At 42.0% G+C, this 25,326-nt stretch overlaps 1 long non-coding RNA gene across 2 annotated transcripts in view; it reads left to right on the top strand.

Moving 5' to 3' along the window:
* LOC309631371 overlaps positions 1–25,326 on the top strand; it is a 107,675-nt gene that overhangs the window by 9,761 nt on the left and 72,588 nt on the right. Inside the window, exons 2-4 of one of the 2 annotated variants that reach the window (XR_014246220.1) lie at positions 1,972–2,126; positions 10,655–10,866; positions 24,192–24,271. This is a non-coding gene — a long non-coding RNA (uncharacterized lncRNA). Of the gene's footprint in view, positions 1–1,971; positions 2,127–10,654; positions 10,867–24,191; positions 24,389–25,326 lie in introns of those variants that run through there. The other variant, XR_014246221.1, reaches the window with a different exon arrangement.

The raw sequence follows: 25,326 nt of genomic DNA, 5'->3' as shown, positions 1-25,326 counted from the left end.
CTAGTTGTTTGGCATGGGGTGTCCAGCACTGGAGCTTGCTGGTCGTTGAGTGGAGCTGGGTCTTAGCACTGAGACAGAGATCTCTGCGAGAGTGCCCGATGATTGATATTACAAGGGGTCGGGAGGTCTCTAGTGGACCAATGTCCTGAACTCAGCTCTCCCACCTCAGAGGCTCAGGCCTGACACTGGCTGGAGCACCAAGACCCTGTCAGCCACATGGCCAGGTACGTGGGGAGTTTCTTGCCTTTTGGGAAGTCTGAGGTCTTCTGCCAGCATTCTTTGGTGTTCTGTAGGAGTTGTTCCACATGTAGATGCATTTTTGGTGTATCTGTGGGGAGGAAGGTGATCTCCACATCTTACTTCCTGGCCATCTTGTAGGTCCTCCTTCAAACTCTTCTTTCTATAATTAGAGTAATACAATGGACCCTCTCACAATGGTTTGCAGCATTTAGTTTGTTTTTATTCACATAAATATTACTCGTGAATTTTAATTGTGTAAGAAATCATAGTGGTAAGGAAAGATAAGTCATGTGAATATATTTATTTCATTATATTTTTTAAAAAGTGGTAATTTTTTAAAAGCAGTGAATTCCTGGGTCGACCTAGTAGCAGAACCTGGGGGGGTCCTCTGGTCACCAAGTACACATCTATTTCCCTGGGTCCCTGACTGCAGAGTGACCTAGGTGAGTCCCTCAATCATTTTAGGACTTCATTCCTTCATCAGTAAATGAAGTTGATGACACCTGCTCTTCTGATTTCCCCAAGCAACTATAAAGATAAAATGAAATGGGCTGCAAATCATAAAGCACTAAGCTATGATGCTATGATATTTAGTACTGTTTTAGTCCACTAGCTTGCCTTCAGTCCAGTTATGTATACTTTTTTGATTGAGAGTGTGACAAGTTTGAGTCAGATCAGTTTGTTTCTTTAAAATATGTACAGACATACATTGTTTTCTCCTTTTGGTTGTACATATCTCCATGCATTTTAAAACTTTCCAAATTTCTGAATGACCTATGTTTAAATTTTTGTTTTTATATACCTGAAATTATACAAATTTTGTGTGTGTCAAGAACTTGTTCCGTACAACTGTGGTATTGAAAATAATGTGAATAACTTTTGAAATTATATAAACTATGCTTAATTTGTATTAAGAACTGGTACCACTATATAATACTTTTTTTCCCCTGTATTAAATCTTTTAAATACCAAGAAAAAAAAAAAAAGGGACAGAGTATAAATCACAATTGTGATGTTAAATTATGTCTCAAATGTCATGTATAAGGGACAGAGTATAAATCACAGTTGTGATGTTAAATTATGTCTCAAATGTCATGACTTAATCTTCAGGACCTTTCTGCAGGGGAAATCTGAGACAGCGGTTCTATTGCCTGTTTCTCTTCAGCCTTTGAACATGCCCACCTGCATTGTCTCCTTCTAGTCTTTCTGCCGCTGCTGACACGGGTTTGTGACCTCCCACCGCTGGGTGACATTATTGATTTCTCCTCACATTCTTTGCCATGGGCTTGCAAATACTTTCATTTGTCTCAGGGGCTCTGAGCCTCACCACCTTGCTTCTCATTCCTGCCTCCTCCACCCTTCAGAAAAGCTTTGTCTGTGAAACTGGCCTCTGCTACCCTCCCCAACTTTTTCATTCATGGGCTTGCTGGGCCCATCTCCTCTGATGTGCCTCTTCTCCTCAGTGGGTTCTTGTTGTCTCAGCTGCTTGGGATGCTTGTGTGACTTCCCTGACCCGGGACAGACTCCACCTGCCTTCTTTCCTCTCCCACGCTGATGAGAACCCCCATTTTATCCTGCTGGGGGTGCATCCCAGCCAAAGCTCAGCAGGCTGAGGCTACAGACCCCACTCTGAAGAAGGAGTCCTGCCTCTTCCTATCTTGGGCCTCCATTCGGGGAAGCCACCAGGAAGGAAAGGGCCAATTGGTGGTTTTTCCCCTCTTTTCTTTCCAGTTTAACCTGCTAGTGTGCTGGGAAAGAAATCAGGCCTTTACCTGCAGAACGAATGAAATGAAACCCCAGGCTGCACATTTCTCTGTGGAAGACCAAGATAGTTAATATCAGAAGGGAATTTGGGGAGCATCTTGTTCAGCTACCTCATTCCACAGGTGAGAAAGTAGAGACAGGAAGTGAAACGGCCTGCATGAGGGCGTGATGCCAGGCCTGTGCTAGTACTGGGTATCTAAGATGATCAACATATGGTTCCTGTCCTGAGCTGCTCACACTCATGGGACAAGGACACATTTACTATATTGAGTGGAGAGACATTGCTACCTGCTGATTAACCAGTCCTCTCTCATAGCTTCCTTTTAATGAAGTCCTCTACCTCTCCAAAAGTAATCTACCATCTCCCTGGAGGTCTAGCTCCCAACCAATCTGTGTGTAGATCTCAAAGTGTCATCAAAGGGATCTCCAAACCATGTCCTTCTCACCCCAGGCTGCTCCTTTACCCTCTGCCACACTTCTCATTGGGGTTTGTGAGGATCTCCAGTGGGGATAGCATAGCTGAAGAAGACACCTCTCTCCTGCTCTTTGCAAGGACTGAAGACCCTCTCACTATTCCGGGCACCACAGGAAACTCCCAGCACTTTCGTCAGCTCAGGACCTCTGGAAGTGAAAAGAGACCTCTTTTTCCAAAAATTGATTTTGCCTCTTTGGTCTATAATGTTACTATGCATTGCTTGGGAGAGCCCAGGGGGTACCATAAGTTACCGGGAAAGCCCCTCTCTATTCTGGTTTTCATTTCATGAGCCCTTATTCCTTCTACAGGAGAGATGAGGAGAAGCTGGTTAGAGATGTCCTTGGAGAGGATGAGAAATTGGTAGGAAAATACCTGTGGATCAATCATTGAGCACTTAACTTTTCAGGATCCTACATCAGTTATCTATTACTGTATCTATTACAAAACTCAGTGACTTAAAACAACTACTTTATTGCACATTGTTCTGTGGGTCAGGAATCTGGACAAGGCTCAGTGGGATGACTTATCTCCACTCTACATGGTGTCCCCTGGGACTGCCCACCTGGGGCTGGAGGATCCAAAATGGCTTCATTTTTGTGTCTGAGGCCTTGGCTGTTTGTTGGGGTGCCTCAGTTTCCCACATGGACTCTTTCTCCAGCAGGATAGTCTGGAATTCTTTACCTATTGGCTAAGTTTAGAAAGGAAAGCTTCTGTGTAAGAGCTTACCATGCCTCTGCTTGTGTCACATTTGATGTCATCTCTTGACCAGGGCAAGCGACATGGCCAAGCTCAGAGTCAGTGTGATAAGGACTACACAAGGAGGCATGATTCTTTGGGGACCATATGCTACCCCTAAAATACACAGTTGATCACCAAACAGTTCCTTGTGGCAGAGACTGTAGCTATGCAGTTCACTTATCCTCACCCCAGCTAGCAAGACTTTTTGAATCTCAGCCCATCCACCAATACCCACTCCCCTCTTTTACCCTGTCTGCTCACATTTCAGATGGCATCCCTGTACTGTGTACTACAGCAGGTTACTTAGTTTCCAACACATGTCAGCAAGCATGAGTAAAGAGGAGCTCTGGCCTTTTAGGGTGGGTTTAATAAACACTCTTCTCGAAATAAAATAACCTCTAGATTTTCCATTAGTGGGCATAGTCTGTGCAGAGGCTCAGGGTGAGGTACAGAGATATGGGCACCTGGCTGTGCCCTGGCTTCAAAGGGCAAGGATATCAGGGAAATAATATTGAAGCCATCTAGTCACATGGAGTGGGTAATTGGTCTTGGGTTGCCAAGGGAGAGTGATTCAGAGTGTGATGCTAGAGTCAGTCCTCCTGGGACATGTGATTAAACCATACTTAGTAACTCTGGAAAAATTAAGTACCCTCTCTGAGCTGCAGTTTCTACCTATGGAAAATAGGAACAATATATATCAATCAATCAACCAAGATTTTTTTGAAGATCAAATGGTAACACATGTCAGATATTTATCACTATGCCTATTACATAGTAATGTCTCGCAAGCTTGACTATTTTTATTGACACTAATACAAACTTACTCATCTCCCCACTATTCTCCTTAAAAAATGAAATCTAAAAATATGTATATCCTAGTGCAGAAGAATAGGAGAAAAAAAGGAAGAAAAAAGTGAGGAAGGAGGATGAGAGAAAGAGAGGGTAAGAGACCAAAATAAAGGGAGAGAAGACAAAAAGAAGACAAAAAGGAGACTGGGGAATAGGAGAGAGACGGAGACAAAAAAGAGATGACAAGGCTGTGCACACACATGCTTTAAGACCAGAGATCATTTTCCAAGAAGGACTCACATCTCTGGGGTTACCCAAAGCTCACTTGGCTCCTGGCAGACCTAAAGCATTTGCCAGTGGGAGAGGCAGAGGGGTGTGTGTCAGAGAGTAAATGAATGTTGCCACCCTAGGTGTCTGTACCAACTTGAACAGGATCATATGCAAAAAAAAGAAGGTAGTGGGAGTGGGGGAAGGGAACTATTTCTCAGAGCAAGGCTGAGTGATTGGCTGGGAATTCAACCATGAGACCTGGCCCATTAACAAGTCTGCAAATAATACATACAGCTCCTCCCTACATTTCCAGATCCCAAAGGAAAAACAGAACAGCCCAGCTCTCCACGTGCTTTTCCAGACCAAGTCCCTTTCAGTTTAACCCTCCTGCTTTGCACCTCTTTGGTCCCCTTCTTCCACCAGGGACCTAAGGGCTGGGTGCTGGTATGGATGGAAAGGGAAAATCTTGCCAAAGATGAGCAGGAGCAGAGTGACTTGAAGGTCCCATCCCTGATCCAAGATCCATTATCTGTCATGACGTGACTCCTGGGCTGGGATTGCAGACTCCGTCCATGTGCAGGTGGAAGAATTAGTGATGACTTAAAACCGGGATATGGATGGTGTGAAAACACCTTCTCTAATTTATGGAGCTCAAGACTTGGGATGATAAAAAGTGCTCCCCTTTGCAGGCAGGGTCACAAGAACTCTCTCTGGACATCAGCATCTCCAGATCTCCCCTTCTGGTTTATGTCACTGACCACAGTGCAGGCTCAATCACTTGAGAAGGACCCTCCTCCAAAATTGTTTGTGATGATATATTTCTTTCTTTCATGTATAAGTATCTTTTAATAACTACTTAAAAAGATTTAGAATTAAGGGTAGAACATTTAGATAATAAATTCATATTATTAATATTTTTGTATTTAGAAATCTGTGCATTTTTGGTACTTTATGTTCTTATCATATTTAAGGGAATTTGGTCTATTAGAATTACAGACTAACCTTGTAACTTCAATTTACAGTAAGTAATTGAATGATTAATTTAGATATGAGTTTTGGTTGAAATCTTAGTTTATATCATATTCAAATAATTAAGAAAACTTAATCACTATTTTAAAAGGTTAATTTATTAGATTTATAAGAATCATTTAAGTAATTGAGAAAATTTATTGGACAATCAAAGTTCTTTTAAGTGAAATCAAATATATTAAATTTATCAATGCAGCACAGAATGTTTTCTTTAATAAGTTTGTAACTGGGATCAAATCTCCTTAAAAAGTGTTGGTTAAACTCACTAGCTCCATAATGAGAACTGTAAGATTTATAAACCAAAAGTAATAGATTAAAGAAGAACTAGATTTTTGAATGTGGACCCTTAATTAATAGAATATTTTTTAAATTTAATTTTAAAATGACCTCTGAATAACGTTTTCTGCTCATAAAAGCTACCTGGAAAACATAAAAGACATTACATTAAGATTATTTTGTTCATGGTGATTATCAGTGTATTGGCTTTCTATTGCTGTATTAAAAAATTACCTCAAATTGAGCAGCTTAAATGAATGCCAATTATTTATTATCTCACAGTTTTCATGGGTCAGTAATCCAGGCACAAATTCACTGGGTCCTTGTCTCAGGGTTTTACAAGGCTGCAATTGAGATTTCAGGCAGGGCTAGGGTCTCATCTGAGGATCGAGGTCCTCTTCCAAGTTCACATGAGTGTTGGCAGAATTCATTTCTTTGCAGCTATAGAACTCACAGTGGCTTGCCTCTTCCAGGTCAGCAAGAGAAAGCATCTCTAACTTCTAAACCCTGTTTTATTTTTAGTTTTTTATTTTATATTGGAGTACAGCTGATTAACAATGCGGTGATAGTTGCAGGTGCACAGCAAAGAAACTCAGCCATACATATACATGTATCCATTCTCCCCCAGACTCTCCTCTCATCCAGGCTGCCACATAACATTGAGCAGAGTTCCCTGTGCCATACAGTAGGTCCTTGTCATAAACCTTGTTTTAAAGAGTTCATCTGATTAGGCCAGGCCCATCCAGGATAATCTCCCTCTTAATTAACTCAAAGCCAACCAACTGGGTGAAAGGAGGAAAGAAGTAAGTGAGGGAGATTAAGGGATAGAAACTTCCAGTTGCAAACTATGTAAGTCATAGGTATGAAATGTGTAATGTGCGGAATATAGTCAACAACTATGTGGAATCTCTGTTTGGTGATATATTGTAACTAGAATTATCATGGTGATTGTTTTGAAGTTTATAGAAATATCGAATCACTATGCTGTGTAACAGGAAATAACAGAGTGTTGTAGGTCAATTATATTTCAAAACAAACATACAAAAAAATTCATAGAAAAAAAGATCAGATTTGTGGTTACCAGAGGCAGGGGGGGAGGGAGGAGGAATTAGATAAAGGCAGTCAAAAGTACAAACTTCCAGTTATAAGATAAATAAATACTAGGAATGTGATATACAGCATGATGAATATAATTAACACTGTATGTTACATATGAAAATTGTTAAAAAAGTAAATCCTAAGAGTTCTCATCACAAGGAAAAAATTTTTTCTGTTTTTTGTTTTTTAAATTTCTCTATATGAGATGATGTTCACTAAACTTATTGTGATAATCATTTCACGATGTATGTAAGTGAAATCATTATGCTGTACACCTTAAACCTATACAGTGCTTAATAATATGTCAATTATATCTCAGTAATACTAGAAAAAATAAAATAAAAGAAAACATTTAAAAAAGCCAACTGATTAAGGTCCGTAATTACCTCTGTGAAAGTCCATTTACCTTTGCCCTATAACGTAACATAATGACAGGAGTGACACCTCATCATATTCACAAGTCCCACACACACTCAAGTTGGGAGGGATTCTACAGTGTGTGGATGCCAGAGGGCGAGGATGGTGGGATCTTCTTAGAGTTCTGTCTGCCACAGTTAATAACAGTATCTTTCTTTCTTTACCATGGACCCCACAGGGCATCAAGTCTACCACGCTAATATCTTCCTCACACTCACCTCTCCTCCTCACATCCTATCAATCAGAGTATGATTGATGCTGTGTCCCCGTCATTTCTTGACCACATACCTTCTTCTCTAGAACCACTGCTTCTACCTGGGTTCATTTAAGGCCTTATCGCTTGCTGGCCTTTCAATGTTACCAACCTGGTTTCCTTGTGTCCACTCTGACCTCCTCAGTCCTTTCTCCATCCTGTAGCCAGGGAGATCTCCCTTCAGTGTAAATCTGATCCCCTCATTTCTCAATTTACAATCTGTGGTATGATGGTTACATTTCAGACTTCTTCCTTGAATGTTTTTTCCCAGTCCAGCCCCTGCCTTGTCTCTAACTTCACCCCTCTACAATCTCTCTTCTACAGCCTACTCCCTATGCATTTCTTATGTTGCTATCATTCTAAACTGTTGCAACTTCCCACGTGGGTCAAACCTCATACTTGTTTTCATGACTCTCTCTGCCTGGTAGTTCTGTCCCACATCTGTAGTGGTAGGTCTGTGTCCATCTGGTACACCCTCAAAGACTTGGCATGAGGTTCAACTTCTCTCTAAGGACTTCCATACTCTCTACTGGTGCACTTGACCATTCTTTTTTTTTTTTTGCTCCAGTCCCTCATAGCCTGTATAGACATTATGACCCTGTAACACTTTACTGCATATATCTGTATAATAAAACTATATCTATCTATGTCTTTCCATCTTTCTCCTAGATAACAAGGCCCTTGGAGACAGAAACAGTTTCTTTTTTATTGTGGTAGCCACAGTAATTGACATGGTGTTAAGGATATAATAGACAATTTACGCTTTTTAATAAAGGAAGGAACCAAAAAGTAAACGCCTCAATTCTCAGAACTTTAGTTTTCTTAATGAAGGTGATATGATCTATAACCCAGGGCTAACATTAAGTACTAGGGTTGTCTCAAAGTCTGTCTTTGTTGCCAGTATAGCTCAGGGATGGCAGGAAAATTGACTCCATCTGTATGTACTGAATCTTTTAGAATTATATGGCATGGTTTGGCATGATAAATTAGCAGAATTGTAACAGTGTGACAATAGTTTTCTTCATGATAACAAAATGTAGCTGTGGTGGCCACGTGGCTGTGTCTCACAGATCTCCTGCTGTAGGAAGCTTAGTTGACTGAGGGCCTCGGATGCCGCATTCTAAAATCCATCACTGGGGCTTCCCTGGTGGCACAGTGGTTAAGAATCTGCCTGCCAATGCAGGGGACATGTGTTCGAGCCCCTGGTCTGGGAAGACCCCACGTGCCACGGAGCAACTAAGCCTGTGCACCACAACTACTGAGCCTGCGCTCTAGAGCCCGCGAGCCACAACTACTGAGCCCATTTGCCACAACTACTGAAGCCCGCTCGATTAGAACCCGTGCCCTGCAACAAGAGAAGCCACCGCAATGAGAAGCCCGTGCACCACAACGAAGAGTAGCCCCCACTGCCACAACTAGAGGAAGCCTGTGCACAGTAACGAAGACCCAACGCAGCCAAAGATAAATAAATAAAATTTAAAAATAATAAAAAAGAAAATTCAGTTGAGTAAAATTTAAAATAAATAAACAAAATCCATCACTGTCCTTGCTCCAAGGCCAAGCCTCCCACACGTTGCTCCCAGCTAATGGTGCAGTGCACTGAGACTAAGACAGATCCATTTCTAGGAGTCCCAGGATTGCTCTGTCAGCTCATTTCGGCTCAGCGGTTCCCAAACGGCTTTGCCAAAACTTTCTTAGACTTCAGGACAATCTAGGATGCTTTACCCCCAACACTCCTTTCCTCTCTCCTTCACAAAGGATTAGACTTGCTTTCTGGTCTGCAGGCTCTCCCAACCTTCTCTAGGTCTTTTCTGATTTCCTTTCACAGAGGCATTTCCCCTTATAAAGTCCTTGCATGTTTAAACCCATCTTGGCATCTTCTCCTTGGAGAAGCCAGACCAAAAAAAGCAGTATACTATAAGGACATTTTTGTTTTCCGTGAGTTAATGCTTAGCAATAAAAGATAGTGTCCTTCTGGCTTAACTGTGGTCAGAGAAATGAGGAAAGGACTTTTGTCCTTACTTGGGAGAGAGTCTTAAAAAGGGGGAGAACTGGGAAAAAGCATGTTAGTGGTCATGCAAATCAGTGAAGGAGGCTGTAGGGGGGAAGGACACAGGATAGTGTTGGGACCGACTGCTTTTCCTCACCCAGAGAATTTCCTTAGAGAGCACATTTCTACTCTGACCTAAGCAAGCTTGTGTTCCCCAACGATAGCACATGCGTGCGTGCGTGCACGTGCACGCACACACACACACACACACGCACACACACACACACTCCTTGTATCATTCAAGGTCCAAGTAGGAAAGTATAATAATAAAGGGAGAATTTAAGAAAGAGCTGTTTCCAGAGACCCTGGCATGATTTTCAAAAGTAGTGAAGAATGGTGCCGTATCTTCCAGGTTAGTCATATCCAGGAGTGATGAAGGAGCAAGGGAAGGGAGTGGATACTAGAAAACAGAGGGAAAATAGCCTTATAGGAGTTACAAGCTTTAATGGAGAAATACAGCTGTCTACAACATTAAATACCCAACTATCACTCTGCTCTCTCCCTCTAATCTCCTGTTGATATCCCCAATGGCTAAATCCAAACAGAAGCCAGCAAGCATAAGGTAACTGATGCAGTCCATACATTTGAGGATGTATAAAGCAGAGTAGAAAAGAATGGGTACTATCTATGGAGGACAAAAGGCAGATATATCTCAAACACCCCAAATAAAGGTGTAAAATTTCAGAGGGCATGCCTGGAAGGCTCAAAAAGAACAAAGAATGGAGTTCATCCTGGGTTGCTGTTATGTCCACTTATTTTTTTAAACGTTGAACAGCAATTGTCTGGTAACCACATTTCAAAGATTTTAATATGAAACTTTTGCAATGAAGTTGAAAATGCATGGATTTGGTTCCACTCTCTGGGTTGACCCCTACTATCTGTGTTGACCTCATTCTCTGGTGTACAACATCCTGTGTGTTGACCCTCACTCTCTGGGTTGACCCCCACCCTCTGACCAGGAACAGCTGGCTGGCACCCCACTCACTTCAGTTCCAGAGCAGATCTAGCAGTCCTTACCCTTGGCTGAGAAAGAGCACAGCTCCGTGCATCTGGAAGGGGTGACCCTCAGCAACGACTCTTTTTAGAGCATTGCTAAGACCAGTCACCCGGCTTCCCCAGCATGGCTCAACAGCATGACTCATCTTCATGGTTCACTGAAGATGGTGGAGGAAGAAGATGTCACCAGCCTGATAGATATCGCAGTCTTTTCACCCACATGGGATGCCAGCAAATCTAAAAATAAATATGCTTTCAGGTGAGCTGAGATGACGCAACCTGCTGAGACCTGAGCCCACATCACGATTGGTAATATCCACCTACACACCCCAGGTGGAACCCACAGCTCCACTCAGGCCTGGACACAGAGAGCTGGAAGGGACCGACGTTCATGAACTAGAGGTGATGGTAGAGGGAGTCCTCTCACAGTGAGGTTTCTCTGAGTGGACCTGATGGACTTGGCCCGAGAAGGTGAGGAAAATATTCACCAGTTGCTAGAGGGGGATAGGGTTTGCAGGTTCATTTTGCTGCACAGGTTGCCTCCTTGGGCCAGGCCCTCTGAACTCTGATGTGAGCAACACTTCCCTCTAATAAAGGTTGTGTTGTTGCCCCTCTGTGCCTGCCCTTCACTTAGGGTTGTGATCTCAAACTCTGCAGCACATTAGAATCACCCAGGGAGCTATTAAAAACCCAGTGTGTAGGTTGTACTCTACACTAATTGAATCAGAATCTCTGGAGTAGGACCCAGGCTCCATTCAGTGTTTTATAAAGTGCCCAGGGGATTCCAGTGTGTCATTAATGTACTGAGGTAGGCCCGTCAACTTTGAAGTTTCCCCAGATCTTCCCTTCTTGCCCCAATTCACTCACAGCTAATTCGCATTCCCTGAGCTTCTAAGTCATTCACTCCCTGACCAGTCTTCCCATCTCATTTAGAGCCCACATCTAGGTTTATGCTCCTTCCACTTCTTCTGAATTTCAGAGCCAGAAGTGATCCCTGAATCCATTTGACCTGAAGTCTTCATTGAATGAATGGAAAACTTGAGGTGCAGGAAAGGAAGGTCAGGTGGTTTGGTAAAGTGAAGAGGGGCCTGGGCCACTTCCTGCTCTAACTACTTTTCAGTGCCTGGAAATCCCCTCAATGGTCACTGACCCCCTCTGGGAAAAGCAACAATCTGTTGGATTGACTTTCTGGAAAGGCAAGCTGTGGTCAGATTATGGGAAGACTTATGGAGGGAAATCCACATCAAGGATTTATTAAGAGTTAAGATGGTAGGCAATGGGGAGCCACTGAAGATTTTAGAGTATCAGAGTGCCATGCCTGGAGCTGAACTTTAGGATGATCATTCTGACAGTGGTGGTTAGGATGGAGCAAAGAGAGACTGTTGGCAGTAAAACAAGTTAAGATAGAAAGCCAAGGCAAAGCAGAGTCAAGCAATTCTGAAGGAGGTGAGAAGCTGAAGGAAGGACAGACATGAAGCGTACTAGGGAGATAGATAACCAATAGGTATGCCTTTGACCTCTTCTCCATTTTGCCAACCGAGTCATGACCAAGACCTGGCTTCTGAAAGGCCAGAGTTGGCCCGAACCCTATAGTCCTTAACAGACATCTGGAGCAAGGCATGAAGACCTAATGAGGAGAGAGAAGATAATGTTCTTGTACACAAACATGTGAGTCTTGGACTCTTGTGCTGACATCTCACTAAGGGCAGGGGCTGGCATTTCATTCTAGAGATGGCTGGTGTATAGTGAAGCTGGTGAGTGTTGGCCCATGGACTGATAGGCTGAAGCAGGAACAACTGAGCCATGTCATCTCTGGACTTTTCCAGAGACTTTCAGCTTAATCCTGAAGCCCTGTATGTGGATCTGGATGAATCTAGAGGGCATTAGGAGGAACTGACCAAACTTTCAGGCTGCTCCCGGGGTTGTTCCTCCTCAGCTTGGCTTGGCAGCCTGACTCCTTCCAACCTGATGGAAAGGGGAGGGGAAAAGTAAGAGAAGAGAGGAAAAGATATCTGCTTAACTCTTCAAATTCATGATTTTCAGCTATAGATGCGGCTGAGACCACAGTACCTTCTAAATTGGCTCATCACCAGTTTTATCAGGAGATAAAATCAAGTGCACATTGTTAGAAGTGATCTCATGGGTCAAAAATCTGACCTCAAAAAAAAAAAAAAAATCTGACCTCAGAACGAGATTTTCAGGACTCTGCTCTTGAAGCCCAGGGCTGATAGTTTGGGGGAACCGACAGAGAGACACACATTGCAGTTGTTCAGAGTTCCTGGGTTTGAAATCTGACTTAGTATCTTTCTAGCTGCGTATCCTGGGACAAATTATGTAATATCTCTGTGACTAAGTTTCCTTACCCACAAAATGGAAATAAAAATTATATCCAAATCATTTTTACCCAAATCATCATTATGGAAGATGAAATATATTGAAACAGTAAAGCACTCAGAAGCATGCATGACACATAATAAGTGCTCAATAAATATTAGCTATTACTATTATCTTACCGTTCAGGGATTTCCGAGGTAGTATGTCATAGCAAAACATCATTGGACTGGGAGTCTGGGTGCCTTGGTTCTTGTCTTTGTTCTGCCAGTGACTAGTTTTCTGAACTTTCAAGTCATGTTTAACTTCTGTGAGGCTCAGTTTCTTTATCTGTGCAATGGAGATAATCATAGTCTACGTTGCCATGTGACTGTGAGGATCGAATGTGAAAATGGATGGGGAAGCATCTTGCTAACTAGAGAACCCTACACCGATCGAGGGGTCCATTCTTATTGATTTGCAATCTGGGCCTTAGCTGACTTCTCTTGTCCCTACCTCCATGACCCTGCTCCCAATTGTACACAGAGCTGGTTGACCAGAAGAGGACCACCTGGGGCTTTGTTCTCCCACAGTGGGACCCTGGACAGGAGGTTTATCCTACAAATCTTCCGTCTCCTCTTTATTCACTCCACCTCCTGGTGCCCATCTTGGGTCTTTTACTGAGGCTTTTTGCTCTGTTTGGAAAATATCTGACATTTAACCAGAGTAATAATTAGGAACCAATTTAAAGTCATGTATTCTGCACACCAGAACTTTAAGTCTCAAAAGGCTACAGCTTTTATGATGGAATTTGGTCCCAGGAGACTGCTGGTATGGTGATCTGCTCACCTGGAATGGTCAGAAGGCTTGGATTTGAGTCCGGTCCACAACCCTGACTTTCCCTGGGATGTCATTTGGGAACTCACTGCATTGAATGGGTTCCCTGGAAGATGAAGGGGATAAATTGGATTCCCTCTAACTTCCATTATAAGTCTTTTATGTACCCATGACTCTAAAACTCCAACAAAATCAGTTATTACAAAGAATAGGTATTTCATCTTAATTAAAAAGAAGAGTATTCTGATAGAGTTGAACAAAGATGGAATGAAAAACTATGAGTTCCCTATAGCTAGAAGTTTTCAAGCAGAGGCTCAATGACTCTCTGCAGGTAGAATCCTGCAGAAAGAATGGGTGGCTGGATTTTAAGGTCTCGGTCAACTTGGAGATCAACAGATTATGTGAATTTTAGGAAATAGGAGGGACCACTAAAATACCTAGTGAGAAATATTGAGGAATGGAGTATTGCGGCCCTCCTCAAAGCTTGCCCTGCTGGGGACTACATACTGAATCTCTTTGAAAGATCATCCTTGGTGAGGACACTCCCAACCAGGGGGAGCCCTTGACTTTGAATGGACCTCCTTGAGGAAGAGGGGTGGAACCTGGGCTGGCCCAGCTGGCAGGTCCTGTGTCAGAACAGGGGCCCAAGTGCCAAGAGGAAGCATTTTTCCCCACTTAACCTGGGATGGAGATTTCAGAGAAGGCATCATGGGCTGTTGAGGGGAAGAAAAGAATCAATCTTTGAAGTTATTTTCCTGTTTCATGGAACTCCAAGAGGAACACTTTTTACCTATTAGCCTGTCTAGACATAGGACCTCACCAACTGGGCTGGCTTCTTCCTCTTATAATTATCCTTGCTCTGTCACTCTTGCTGAGGATGGAGAAAAATATTGAAAGCTGATACCAACAATTATTCAGGGACAGCACAGAGGCCGTTCCATGGATTCCAGATTTGAGACTGAGATGGATCCAACACCACGTTCTTGAAGATTTCTGACTCTAGGCAGAGGGAACAGTCAAGCTGAATGAAAGCTGGGAATTTAAGAATACGTGTGGTTCTACTTGGACTCTCTGACACATGCTCCATTTCACCACTGACATGACTTATCTGAGGGTGCTGTAAATAGGACTGTTTGAATGTGCTGTGATGCAGAGCTGTGGGCGGCCCAGGGCAAGTGTCACATGTGAAGAGCATTGACTGGTAGAAAGAGCTGTCTTAGTCAGCTTGGACTGCTACATCAAAATAGCACAGACTGGGTGGCTTAAACAACAGACCTTTATTTCTCACAGTTCTGGAGGCTGGGGAGTTCAAGATCAAAGCATTGCCAGACTCAGTGTCTGGTGAGGCTTGTAGACAGCCACCTTCTTGCTATGCCCTCACATGGCCTTTCCTTGGTATGTGGGCCTGGAGGAGGAAAAATCTCTCTTTCTTCGTCTTCTATAAGGGTGCTAATCCCATCATGAGGTTCCTATCTTCAAGACTTAATCCAAATCTAAGTACCTCCCAAAGGCCACACCTCCAAATACCATGACCTTAGGAGTTAGGGCTTCAACATATAAATCTGGGTGGCGGGGACACAAATATTCAGCTCCTAACAAAAGACTTGGCCATCAGATTCCCAGAGTCCTTCTGGCCAGTGGATCCCCCATTACATGAACTCTTGCAGTGCTGGTGCAGTGACTAAGCCTCTTCTTACCCACTTATACCCAGGGTCCCATGCAGCCCAGAACCATTATGGTCTTGGAGAACAGGCTCAAAAGCAGGAGTTAGGAAGCAGGAGCTCTGGCTACTTTGTTGTTGTACAGAGTCATCGTCATGGAGAGACAACAGTGAAATGTATAGAAGGACAGCTGGCTTCTCCATCTCACAGGAGTTAATGATTTGGAGGGGAAGCATATTTGAGCTCCTGTTAGAGCCACGTTATACATGAATGGTTACTGATCCATCTCTAGTCACACTGATTTGGGTCAGAAAATGGACTGAAATTGCCAAGCAGCTGTGGTGAAGGTGCAATTTGGGCTTTCTAGACAGACCACATGCCAAGAACCAAACTGGTGTAGAAGTAAAAAGTATTCATTAAACATCCATTTATAAGATAGGTACTCTGGGGCTGAAAAAAGATCACTGAACCGAATATTAACCCTAATTTGGGTACTGAAGAAAAAATTGTCTTGCACATAGCGGGCATTCAGTGAATGTTGAATTGAAGAATGTAACTGAATGGTGATTCAGCTGAGGTCTAAATAGAGGAAGGGAGACCCTGAAGCTCTTCCAGTCCTGGAATCAGATAGCAAGTAAGGCTGTAGAGTGCAAGACTGGAGCCATAGCTTTCAAAAACAATTGAAATGTTATACAGTTGAGACACAAGGGGGGAAGAAACAGCTTTTTGAATCCCTAATTGTTTCCGTCCTTAAGAGAGTAAGTTTATCTAACAGCATGGAGCTCTGGATGGGGAGTCAGGAGAACTCTTCCTTCCTTCCTTCCTTCCTTGCTTCCTTCCTTCCTTCCTTCACTCATTCATCACATAATTATGAAGCACATACCGTAGACTAGGTGCTGGGCTTAGCACTGAGGCTAGAACAGCAAATAAGATAAACACAATTGCTTGTCCTCATGAAATCTCTAGCCCAGGGAGGAAGCCAAACATTGAAAATGGATGTTTCAAGTGTGGTGAATGAGTTATGGGGCAATGCAAGGTGCTATGGATTGAATTTTTCATGTAATGAAATTTTTGTTAACTCAAAATACGGTTCAAACAAAAATTAAATGTTGTCACAAACATGTTGTGGCCATGACTTGTCAAGTGAATTTTAGTAAGCATACTGATACTTATATGAGCATATAAACAAGTGTTTTCTCCAACAAAGACTCACTCTGAAAGCACATGTTCATATTTCAATGATACTTTTCTGATTACGGTATGCATTTCTTATTTTTAACTTGCATTAGAGGTTGGATACATTCTCCTGACTATTCTTTTACTATTTATCCTTTGATCTTAATTCTGGCTTCTAGAGTTGCTGTGAGTGGTCCTGGCTTTGTTTCTGCTTAGCTGCTTGAGCTTGGCTAGTTATGTGACCTTAGTTTTCTGAAGAGCAGAATGCTGTCTGTGATTTCATTCTGTTCATACTGTTATCAACCTGGTGTCTTCTTTCGGCACTCCCACCATCTGAGCCTACAGACTGTTGTCTGGGAGGGGACGTCTCTGTGGACAGTAGGTGTCATTCACCTCTACTATGCTGGGCACCTGTGCTGTATTAGCTAATAGAGGGAGTGGCTCTTTTCCACCTTAGTTTTTCTGATAATTACAGATGCAGACTTTATCATGTTTGAGACATGCTCAGAGTGACTGATACTTATCAGTGATGGGATCCTCCCCAGACTCACAAAACAGGTGAGGCAACTGCTATTTGTGATCTTAGCCCAAAGACATGCCATTCCTCCCCAGGCCCCTGAGAAAATGCAGACTGAGATCCACTTGGCTGATGTGCTGAGGGTCCTTGGACCATAACAGGAAATGAGGTGCTGAGAGCCTCAGGGATCAGCTGGGTGTGCCTTCTCAACGGTCAAGCATCATGTCTGTGCATTCCATTGACCAGGTCGGGCACGGACGACCTCAGAATATCGGAGCTGGTGGCAGGAGGAGCCTTGGAGGTCATCTGCTCCCATCTCATCACGTGTAGATGAGGAAATAAGTTAAGAGACATTTTTGAGATCACACAGCACATCAGCAGCTGCTGGCTGTATTGAACTCAAGTTCTCCTGAATTGATGCTCTCAACTGGTTTCCTCTCCATCACTGATCTTTAGGCTCTCTGTTCAGACATCTGAAATTATTACCCAATGCTGCATGCATTCAATTAGGAAGTTTCAACATGGAGGCCTATGGGCTGTACCCCGCATGCATATCTGATTTCACTTGTCTGCCGAGTATAAAAATTGAGATACTATTTTAAAAACCATGACACATTTACATAAAAATCCAGAATTTTAGCTTCCCTTGAAAATATAGAAAACTCTGGAACATCAACTCAACAATCATGAGGAGCCAGGTTTTACACTCTCTCCAGATTGCCCGTATCCCCACACTCCCACAATTGTGCTTATTCTCTCATAAGAGTTGCACTAATAAGAGTTATTTGATGGCCCTGTGGGACCTGCTTGATATTGCCGTATAAGTGTATGCTTCAGGGCCCTCACCAAACTTCTACCACACCCCCAATCCAGCTGTCCTGACTCTAAATGATGCCAATGCCCCACCCCCTGAATCTAGTCAAGTCCATTCACTGCCATCCCCGATGCCACTCTGACTGGTCCTCTCCTTCTGTCCTTTGTAGAGTGACTCACATTCCCATTTGTAGAAGATGTTCCCCCTTCTAATGAATATTTCTACCAAACTGCTTTTTCTTCTTCAGAGTCCCTGGTATGACTTTGGCAGAGGATATTACACTTGGATTCATGGATAATCCTCCAGAAGACAAAAAATTCTCAGAATTTGTACGCAAAATTTTGAGTGTGTGTGCATTTTTAAAGGAAATTATCCATGGTTTTTCACCTTTTTTTACAAAGCCCTGCAAAATACTCGTTTTCTTTTCTCTGCCTGTCCTTTCTTTGTAGGTTTCTTCCCCAGTAAGCAGGCTCTGTGGTCCTAAGGGCAGTGTTGCCAAAGGTCGGTGAAACCGGGAAGAATGTGGTTCTTGCTACATAAACTGAGAAGTTTGCATGTTTGCTTAAAACCTAGAATAAGACTCTCCAAATACTTTTTTCTTTTAATTGTATAAAAACACCTTACTTTTTGATTTAGGGTAAATCTTTTCAGAAGAATTATTAGTGCTGCTTCATACCCATCTATATTCCAGACATGGTAAATCTTTTAAATTCTCCATTACAAACCCAAGAAGTGAGAGAGAAAGAAGAGAGAGTTTCTGCACTGTTGCAGAGTAGCAGAGAGCAAAACTGAAGGAAATAAATATTTGTTTTGGTAAACTGTAGACTACTAATTAAGAAATGATAAACCAAAAAAAAAAAAAAAAAAAACCCCAAAAACACTACGGTCTCTCCTAGCTCTGACAAGCTGCTTATTTTATGAAGGAATATTCACCTGCAAGTAGCAACAATAATAAACACATCAACAGTAGCCTAAAGGATGGACAGTTATTGTTTACTTTTGAGATAGATGTTCTCCAGGTTTACTTGGTAGCTCAACAGTGTCACCAAGGACCAGGGCTCATTTGACTTAATTCTCCAACTTGCCACCTGATGGTTGCAAGATGGACATTGTATAATTAAATATCATGCCCTTAAAGGTCAGAAATAAAAGAAAGGGGTACAGAACTGGGATTTTCTTCTTCTTTTTTTATTAAACACTTAACATGAGATCTACCATCTTAACAAAATTTCTGGTGTATAATAGAGTATTGTTAAGTATAGTCACTGTGTTTTACAGCAGATCTGTAGAGCGTATTCGTCTAGCATAACTGAAACTTTATATTCATCAAACAACTCCCCATTCCCCTTCCCCCAGTCCCTGGTAACCACCCTTCTACTCTCTGCTTCTATGAGTTTGACTATTTCAGATTCCTCATATAAGTGGGATCATGCAGCATTTGTCCTTCTGGGACCACTTATTTCATTTAGCATAATGTCCTCCAGATTCATCTATGTTGTCACAGATGGCAGGATTTCTTTTTTTTTTTTAAGGTTGAGTAATATTTCATTGTCTGTATATTCCACATTTTCTTTACCGTTCATTCACTGATGGACAGTTAAGTTGTTTCCATATCTTGACTATTGTGAACAATGCTTCCATGAATATGGCAGTGCAGACATCTCCTTGTGATGCTGACTTCAATTCTTTTGGATATATACCCAGAGATAAGATTGCTGGGTCATATGGTACTTCTAATTTTAATTTCTTGAGGCAACTCGGTACTATTTTCCATAGTGATTGCACAATTGCATTCCCACAAATAGTGTACAAGGGTTCCAATTTTTCCACATTCTTGTCAACACTTGTTATCTTTTGTTTTTTTGATAATAACCGTCCTTATAGGTATGAGGTGATATCTCATTGTGGCTTTGATTTGCATCTCCCTGATGATTAGTGATGTTGAGCACCTGTTTATATACAAGTTGACTGTATGTCTTCTTTGGAGAAATGTCTATTCAATGCCTATGTACACTTTTTAAAATCAGTTATTTGTGGGGTTTTTTGCTATTGAGTGGTAAGAGTTTCTTATATATTTTGGACATTAACGCCTCATCAGATATAGAGTCTGCAGATATTTTCTCCCTTTCCAAAGGTTGACTTCTCATTTTGCTGACTGTTTCCTTTGCTGTGTAGAAACTTTTTAGTTTTTTTCCTTCTTCTATTTCTCTTTTCTCTTACCAGGAAAGGAAAACTTTACCAAAGTTCCTCAACAGACTTGCCCACTGGCTATGACTGGGTTCCATGAACACCTCTAACTAACTGCAAGGGAAGCTGGGAAAATGTGGCCTGTGTTTATCAGTCTCTCTTGTAGGATTAAAAAAAGGGAGGGGGGATATACATAGCCAAAGCATGGCCAAACGACAGTGTGCACGACAGCTGCTGATCTCTCTCTGGGTTAGCCCACAGGAGAACTAGGATCTCAGTTAGGCATTAGTGACAACAACTTCTTCATCAGTAGGCTGGTCTCTCAATCTCCAACCCTTTCCTTGACTTTGTTCCATCAGGAATCAATGACTTAAAAGGTCTGCTTACATTCTCACCCCACCCACTAGATTCCCTCCTTGAGGGAAAGAGCTATGAGTTATTTAACACCCAGAACCTGACTTATGGGAGTTTTTTTTTTTTTTTTTTTAAGGGAGGGAATCACAACTTCATTGATAAATATTCATTAATAGAATAAATTATTTAATTAATTAATGGAGGCTCCCACTGACAGAGACACAATATTACCAAAACAAAACCTTATCCTTAGGAGTGCTAAAACTGGAAAAGTAAGATAAAGACATAGTAAACAGTAGAGGGATATGCTTAACAATTTCAGAGGAATAATCATTTACATGTTATTTGAAGGAGAAATTCTTCCTATCCTCTATATTTTTGCCTTCCTTGGCACCCAGGAAAGGGAAATGGTGCCAGACATTTTAGAACTGATTCACGTAAAAATACTATATGTGATTTATGGTTTTCCAAAGCAATATCTTTTTTGATCTAAATAACAAATGTGTAACACAAGCAAGCAGAATTTAGAGGTCTCATATTTAATGTTATGGGACAAAAATTAATGACACAAGGTTAAAAATCAATAATTTAGGATTGTTTGCAGACCCATTCTTTATCCAACCTCACAAAAAAGAATTCTGTATATGCTAGTCAAATTTCCACCTCCTATGCTCTTACAAGAGGGAAGATCTTTTTGCTGGAAGAAGAGATAAATTGATCTAGATATTACAGTACTCAGAGGTGGGAAGGGAGGATGAAAATGACAGAAAGCTTTATGAGTAGGGAGTGAAAGAGGAAGTTTTTTATTTTCCCCCTGGAGACCAGAGCCAGAGAAGCTATGTTAAGAAAGTAGGTTAGAGAGGAAAGAGAATTTGAATGTGTTTCTGAAAACCATGTATTTTCATCTCCTTTAATGTCTTCAGAGAGTCATGAATAATAAATGAAATTTCATCTTTATTACTTTTAATTTTGGAATGTTGCTTCTTAAATCTGACACTTCTCTGAGCCTGAGTCACATGGGTCTCTGAGTTTATTAGGGTTGCATATTGGTGATCAAAGGAAGACTCAGAGAGGTTAAAAGACTTGCAACAAATCACTTATGTAGGTAGTAGAACATAACTAATGTCTACATTCCTATTTCATGCTTTATCCTTCCATTTAATTCTACAAAACAAAAGTGTATACATTTGATTTTTCTTGTCGTTGTTGTTTCTCTTTGTGGTTTTTTCTGTTTTTTTTTTTTTTTTTAAAAAGGGGTATATTTCTGTGCCCTGCTTAATTCATGGAGACTTGTCAAGTTTTCAGTTTGCTTCTATCAGGCAAATGCTTTGTAGGATCAGGAATTTTTATTTCTTTTTTATTTTCCTTATTGTTGACATCTCACCTGAGACCTGTGAGTCTTTCTGAGCTGTGTGTCTCATGTCTCAGAGTGAAAATTGCATTTCTCGGGGTACAAGTTAGTGGGAAGTCGAGTTTGTGCTATTTGGTGGCACCACCTTGGTGGCAGACTTGGTTGGTATCTCTGTCTCTGGGCATCCCCACCCTCTCCCAGGTTGAGTCACAGCCAAAGTCTTCACACCAAAGCGTGAGGGAATGAGGATCCAAGGGTGATTCGCTAATCAAAGGTTTAGGATTAAGATACACACTAGTTATTTCCTGACTGCACTATCTACCCTGAGGTTCTGGGTAAGGTTAGCCTGCTTGCTCACACCTTGTTAATTCTGACTGATTTAAGGGAGAGGTATAGAAATGTCTTCAGTGTGTGTTTGTGCTTTAGGTAAATCAAAGGTGTTTGTCCCTGTCTGTTTAATAGAGTAAACAACTGGGTCTGGATATAGCCAGGTACAGACTGTGGTAGAGAGATTTGGATGCCTGGACTCCTATCTGAGGAAAGGCATAGGCCTGGGGCTGGGACTCAAACAGGGAATTCTTTTTTTGGTGTGTGTGTGAGGGGGTATCATTACAGTGGTTAGTTGATATCTTGAGGAACTGACTAAGGATAAGGGTATGGGAAGGATATATTGGCTACTTGCCCCTCTCTACAGTGTTTTGTTTTGTTGTTGTTTGTTTGTTATCTAAATCTGAATGGTGGTGGGGCTGGTGGAAAAGTTACAAAAGAAACAGGAATTTCCAAAGAGCATGAAGACTTAAAGAAGTGGAGGGGGGGAAAAAAAGAAAGAAAGAAAGAAGGGAAAAATTGCTGCCCTAAGAGGAGAGGTAATTTCAGAGCACTCAGGGAAGACCTGGAGGAGACTTTTGCAATGGTCCAGCTGTGATATGACGAGGTCTGAAGTGAGGCCGTGGTAGGGAGGAGGAGGAGGAGACAGAATGAATAGAGAGAGGAGGGAAGGAAGGGAATATGAGAGCTGGAGACTCCTCCATGAGCATGGATAATTCAGATTGGGGCTGCTGATGTTACTTATCATGATTTATTGTACCTGTGTGGGTGTTCACACAGGGACGTGCACTCACTCCATACTCCTAGTTCCACATAATCTGGACTCCAATCTAATGGATGTCTGACAACAGCAACAACAGCACAGCCAAAGCCACAGGAAGCAGGATCCCTGGAAGTTCACAGAATCTGTCTCCTTCATGTGGAGGCAGAATGTGGGAAATGGGATTGAAAGTAATGAAGAGTCAAAAATTAACCTTTACATTCACAGGCTCTCCAGGTTAAATAGGACCATGGTCCATTCCTGTAGGTAAAGCATTTTTATGTTTTGTTTGTTTTCTTTCTAACTGAAAGATGAGAATATAAAATGGAAAGGAGTCCTGAGAGATCTTGGGATATTCAGAAAACTGCAAATAGGTCTTCATGGATAAGAAGAAAGTGTGTGGGGAGAGATGTGGCTTGGGGGGAGAGATGTGGCTTGGGGGCAGAGAGAGGCTAGGCTGTGGAGGACCCGTAAGTCATGACAAGGATGTGTATTTTACCTAGTAAGTTACAGGGATCCATTGATGACTTGTGAGAAGGAGTTACATGATCAGATTTGCATTTAAGAAAATCTCTCCAGGTGCAGTGTGACAGGTGCAAAAAGGGATAGCAAATGAGGGTGAACAAGAGGGATTCATCTCTATTCCATACCATTGAACTCTGAACTGCTCTAAGGTTCTAAGATTGGGCTTGAGTCTTTCTTGGGCCTGAAATACAACCTCATTCTGACTTAGATGGATCTCCTAGAGATGGGGTTAAAAGCCCTTCTAAGTTCCATGTCCATATATCTAAGGCATGTAGGTAGAATATTCTTGGAAATCCAGCCAGAAATAATGATTAAGAAAACAAGGGTTTCAGGAAAAGCATGTCTGGGATTTTATAGTAGAGCTCTGGATTCTGGAAGAAACTGGAAAAAGGTAAAGCAATCTGTCACTGGGAAAATCCCGACATTCCTAGCTCCACCCTCTTGAATAGGCACCTTCATCTCACCCCAAAGGCCAAAACAACCTGGAGAAGGAGGACCTCCCTCACTTTGTATAGCTTCCCACCCTTTACAATTTATTTTTACAGGTGTGTTTCACTCCATCCTCACAACTTCTTTGTGAGTCTGGCCAGCTGGATAAACTCCCAAGGTCTCAGTTTCCCTGTCTGTTCCAAAGTGGGAGTAATATGTGACCCACTCATGGTTAGATGGCTAATCAGCACAGTCAGAAATCACTCTCAGGACTCCTGGTCAAGCCCACCCTCTTAGCATCACCTCTGAAGCAGGAAAGGCTTGATCATGCATGGCTGTGTGCTCACTTGCCAGTGAGTTGGCATGTGACAAAAGGGAGACAGAGTGCCTGGTATGGGTTGAACTGAGTCCCCTCCAAAAAATACGATCAAGTCATAAACCCTACTACCTGTGAATGTGACATTATATGGAAATGGGAATTTGCAGATAAAACCAGGTTAAGATGAAATCTTTATCATGGGCTCTAATATAATTTGTTTCCTTTTAAGAAGACAGAGACACAGGGAAGATGCCACGTGATGACAGATGCAGCCAAGGAATGCCAAGGATCAATGGCAACCACCAGAAGGCAAGAGGGGATTCTACCCAGAGTCTTAGAGGGAGCATGGCCTTGCTGACACCTTGGTTTTAGACTTCTGCCCTCCAGAACTATGAGAGAATAAACTTCTATGTTTTAAGCCACCCAGTCTATAGTGCTTTGTCACAGCAACCCTAGGAAACTAATGCAGTGCCCTTCATCCTAAATACGTCACCACTGTGTCCTTCAACAATTAAACCATTGTGCAAGCAGAGCTAATGAATAAACTCCTCTGCCCAACAAAAAATTCAGTTAGAAGACCTGTAAATCTCGGGGAGAAGAGTTAGTACACCAAAACCTGCCTCTTAAGCCAACAAAATGAGAAAAGATGATTTTATTCCATGCATCACCCTTCAGGCTGGGTGTTTTTCAACACTGATATGGCCAAGAGATTCTAACGAGGGCGACAATTAAGTGACTATAAACCACTAGGAATGTGCCCATACTGTTCTAGGTCTTATGGATGGGGAGATGAGGAACACAGTATATGAAGTCCTTGACCTTCTGGAGACTTCGTTCTAGTCAGGGAGAATGCTAACTTCTTGACTGATTAACTGAATTGGTTTCTTGACATATTCCATAAAAACAATTTATATTAGGGTCAAAATGGTCAGGTATTACTTGCTCTACTCATATGCTAATGGTATAAAGCTACTTTTTATCTAAGAGGGTGTAGATGTTGTGGACAAAGTGAAATTACATGATCAGGCAATTATGTAGATCTTAAAGCAAGGGGAATCCTGTCCTCTGATATGGAAAGATAAAGGGAGCTCTGGGAAGTCTGAAAAGCTAGAGATTTGACTCTTTTCTTCAAGATCCCCTAGTAGAAGAGAGATTATCAGAGGTCCTACCTGCAGACCTGGAGATGATATGGGGGTCTTGATGAGCACCTGTAAGGCCTGATAAGGACACCATAATTGAGGTTCTTTGGGATTTCATTCAATAAGCTTGAATCCCACACTTCAGACCGTTATGAAAAGTCTTGTGCCTCCCTTAGCTGGCTATTTAACTTGATTATGGGGTGATTGACTTACTATGATGGGTTT

Source organism: Balaenoptera borealis, assembly GCF_965194805.1.
Source record: "Balaenoptera borealis genome assembly, chromosome: 6".
NCBI classification, from domain to species: Eukaryota; Metazoa; Chordata; class Mammalia; order Artiodactyla; family Balaenopteridae; genus Balaenoptera; species Balaenoptera borealis.
This window is presented reverse-complemented; position numbering and strand designations above follow the sequence as displayed.